This window comes from Bison bison, unplaced genomic scaffold (assembly GCF_000754665.1).
Source record: "Bison bison bison isolate TAMUID 2011002044 unplaced genomic scaffold, Bison_UMD1.0 scf7180017864127, whole genome shotgun sequence".
Lineage (NCBI taxonomy): Eukaryota > Metazoa > Chordata > Mammalia > Artiodactyla > Bovidae > Bison > Bison bison.
The window spans coordinates 821,848-826,710 of record NW_011494699.1 but is presented as its reverse complement, the minus strand read 5'-3'; positions in this window follow the sequence as shown (position 1 = coordinate 826,710).

Sequence of the window (4,863 nt, the reverse complement as noted above, 5' to 3'; positions counted from 1 at the left end):
ATATTGAGTGTATTACAAAACTCTGGCTTTCAAATCCATGAGAAAATTTTTTTAAAGCTGACTAATGTTCTGTCAGACAAGATATCATAAGAAATATAAAATGCATTGAAAATATGTAGAAATAAAGTGATATTTCCCTTAGGTGTGGTGGGAAGGAAGCAATGATGTTGGTTAGTTCAGTTAGTGGAGATTTGCTATGATGCATCACAAACAAATCTAGGATAAGGATACAAATTCTGACCAGAGCAGTGCTTAGTCACTATTAAACGTGCCATAACAACAGCCTGATGTTTAGTGGGGTAAAGAGTGACCCCGAAATCACACATGTTCAAGTAGAACATACAACATCATTTGTTTTTATCATCTCAAGGAGAATGGAGGAAGTTTCAAATAAATTGATTGCAGGAGAAAATTAGAGGGAAAAAAAATCTGTATTTAACCACTGAAAAGAACTAAAATTGTGATTTATATTTCATTTAAATAATTGCCTCCTCTATTTTGTCTCTGAATTTCCTTGCACACGTTTCTTTAGATGTATTCCAGATTGTTCTAAAATATATCTAATAAATGAGAAATTTTCACAAGGCTTAAACTTTCTCATATCTTTTATTATGAATTTATGTATTAGTTTAGAAAATTATTTTTTTTGCTATTGGGAATGAGTTTGGGGATTTAGGTTGGAAGAAGCACAAGCTGGAATCAAGATTGTCAGGAGAAATTATCAGTAACCTCAGATATGCAGATGACACCACCCTTATGGCAGAAAGTGAAGAAGAACTAAAGAGCCTCTTGATGAAAGTAAAGGAGCAGAGGGAAAAAGTTGGCTTAAAGCTCAACATTCAGAAAACTAAGATCATGGCATCCAGTCCCATCACTTCATGGCAAATAGATGGGGAAACAGTGGAAACAGTGGCTGACTTTATTTTTTTGGGCTCCAAAATCACTGCAGATGGTGATTGCAGCCATGAAATTAAAAGATGCTTACTCCTTGGAAAGAAAGTTATGACCAACCTAGATAGCATATTAAAAAGCAGAGATATTACTTTGTCAACAAAGGTCTGTCTACTCAAGGCTATGGTTTTTCCAGTGGTCAGGTATGGATGTGAGAGTTGGACTATAAAGAAAGCTGAGCACTGAAGAATTGATGCTTTTGAACTCTGGTATTGGAGAAGACTCTTGAGAGAACCTTGCACTGCAAAGAGATCCAATCTGTCCATCTTAAAAGAATTGGTCCTGGGTGTTCTTTGGATGGACTGATGTTGAAGCTGAAACTCCAATACTTTGGCCACCTGATGTGAAGAGCTGTCTCATTTGAAAAGACCCTGATGCTGGGAAAGATTGAGGGCAAGAGGGGAAGTAGATGACAGAGGATGAGATGGTTGGATGGCATCACCAACTCAATGGACATGAGATTGGGTGAACTGTCCAGGAATTAGTTAACTCACCCAAGCTCTGAACAAATTCATCATTTTGCTAAGATTTGAATACCTAACTGTGCTTATCTTCATAAGCAGCATTTCAGGAAATGAGTAAATTTTGTGACAACTTGGGGAGTTAGTTTGGGCTTTATGTTATTTAATTCTGAAAATATTTCAAGAGATCTCATCCACAATCACCAACTTCAAGAGTTAAATAAGCAGATATGAATAAGTAGAAATAATAACATGGCACATATTTGATTAAGAAGATGAATAAAGTATGATTGTTTTATGAAGAAAAAATATCATTCTTTTTCTTGAGTTGAAATCATGAAAATAAAAAGAAAATATGTCATAAAGGAAATATTATTTCTGTGATTGTGTGAGCAATTTTACATAATATCAGTCATGATAATGAAAATTTTTTAGCAGTCCAGCCTAATTTTAATGAAAGTATTTTGTATTGATAACATTTAAAAATTTAGTCAACTTTTTTAAGAATAGATTTAGATTTATAGAAATTATAAAGATAGTACAGACAGTTCTCAAAGCCCAAACAAAGTTTCTGCTCTGTTATCAACATCTTACATTCCTGTGGCATATGTGTTAAAGTAATTGATATTGACATGGTACAATTAACTAAACACAATATTAAGATTTCTTCCCCCACCTCAGGCTCTTTTCTTTTCCAGAATCCTATCTAGGATGTCATGTTACAATATATTTAGTCACCTTGTCTCTTTAGATACTTCTTGACTGTGACAATTTCTCAGATTTCTCATGTTTTTGATGACCTTACCAGTTTTAACTGTGTCTGCCCTGGTGGCTCAGAGATTAAACGTCTGCCCACAATGTGGGAGACCTGGGTTCGATCCCTGGGTCCAGAAGATCCAGTGTTCTTGCCTGGAGAATCCCATGGATGGAGGAGCCTGGTGGGCTACAGTCCACGGGGGTCGCAAAGAGTCGGACACGGCTGAATGACTTCACTTACCAGTTTTAAGGAATCGTGGTCAGTTATCTTGTTGAATGTCCCTCAACTGGGAATCATTTGATACTTTTTCCATTATTAGATTGATATCACGTGTTTTGGGGAGAGAAAAACATAGACATAAAGTGTCATTTTCATTACATCATATCAAGGGCATATAGTGTGAACATGAGATCACTGTGGCTTAGGTAGATTTAGGTTTCTCCACTGTAAGGATACTTTTTCTTTCCCCTTCCATACTGTATGTTTCACAGGAAAATGTGTGTAACCCACATTTAAGGGGTAGGAAATTATGTTCTAATTTCTTGAGAAAGAATATTCCCCTATGTCACTCAGTATTTTTCTGTATAGGAGATACATCTAGCGTCTACCATTTATTATTCATTTATTCAATCATATATTGTATCTACATAAATTAATAAATATTTATATTATCCTTTGAGTTATGACGTAATACAATTTTGTTATTCAAATTGTTCCAGTTTTGGTCATTGAGAGCTGTATTGGTTCACTTCTGTATCCTTTTGACATAGCCTTCATCACTGTGATTGGTTGGTTGGTTTGTAGTTTTTGTTTGTGTGTGCGTGTTTGTGTGTGTGTTTAAATTTTCAGCATAATAAGGTTCTTCTGACTTATCTTGTATATTCCCTGCCCTTGTCCTTTAATCAGCCATTTCTCCAAAGAGAATTTTTTCCTTGTTGGAATATGATTTTAGAACCAAGAATGAGGCGTTAAATAGGCTTATTGCTACTAGATCGTCATTGTTTCTAGGCTCTCTCAGCTAAAAGAAGGAAGAAAATATATGTATGTACACTAATCATGTGTACTTATATCATCCGTATGTGTATAGTCTCCATCTGTATCTATATTAATTCAAACATGATTTCAAAAAGATGTCTGCAACCGTAACTCAAATGGCTCTTTCCAGTCTCCTTTCCTTACTCATCTACTAACTCCTACTCCAACGATGGAAAAACTAACTCCCTCCATATGTCAGCCATTCCTTTAGTGTTTCAATTCCAGTGTAAATATATAAAGGTTTTATAATTGTTAGTTTCTACCCCAATGGGAACTAGTTTTATCAACTTAAGTTCTTCTCTTAGTTCAGTGGTAATGGTTTAGTCACTAAGTCATGTCTGACTCTTGGAATCCCATGGACTGTAGCCCACCAGGCTTCTCTGTCCATGGGATTTCCCAGGAAAGAATACTGGAGTGGGTTGCTGTTTCCTTTCCAGTGAATCTTCCCAGCCCAGTTTACAGCTGCCTTTAATCTCTTAGGCTTCAGTTATTTTCAAAGTTACTTTGTCTGGCACTAAGTAACTTTTTAGTGATAGTCTGCTAGCTATGTTGTTAAATCTGCTTTTTAAAAATATTTTTTAAATTTGCATACATTAAGCCACATATTTTCTGCTGTAAAATTATGAGTTTTCACAAATGTTTACCCTTGTGTATCTACAATCAATTTTAGCATCATTCAGAATAGTCTCACTGAATTAATCTCCTGGCTTCAACCCATAATGACTCATCTGTGTAATATATCCAAAATTTTGCTTTTTTCCACCTTATTATATAAATGGAGTCAAACAGTCACTGGTCTTTTTTGACTAGCAGCTTTCACTTACCAAGTGGTTTAACCATATTTTTGAGTAGCTTAATATCTCATTTCAGTTATTTATTTATTTTAATTATTAAAGAGTTTATCATTTCATGGGCTTCCCTGGTGGCTTAGTGGTAAAGAATCCACCTGCCAATGCAGGAAATGCTGGTTTGAGCTCTGAGTTGCAAAGAACCCCTGGAGTAGGAAATGGCAACCCACTCCCATTTTCTTGCCTGGGAAATCACATAGACAGAGGAGCTAGTGGGCTACAGTCCAGGGGTGGCCAAAGAGTTGGATACAACTTACCGACTGAACAACCATAGCAAAATCATTGTATGGCTATACCAAGTTTATCCACTTGCCTATTGAAGGACAGCTTAGGTATTCCCAGTTTGGGGGGAGGGTGTTATGAATAAAATTGCTATAAACATCCATGTGTAGGTTTTGGGGTAGACATACAGTTTCAAGTATTTTGGTAAAACCTAGAAGCACAATTAATGGATAATTGGATAAGACAAATTTTAGCTTTCTAAGACACCACCAAAATGTTTCTCAAAGTGTCTGTATCATTTTACATCCTCACCAGCAATGATTCTGTGACTCAGTTTTTCCACATCATTGCCAAACACTGGACTGACAGTTTTGTTTTGTTTTTAATCTAAGCAATTCTAAGACATACATAGTTTCATTTTACAATATGTGTTTTTTAAAAAATTTAAGTCCACTTCCAAGGAATACTATATTACTTATATGTACCACAGGTACCTTATAATTGAGTACTCCCAATTCCTCACTCTCATCCCTTGTGATATTATTGTTATTTATTTCAACTATCCATATACTATAATCATCAAATACTT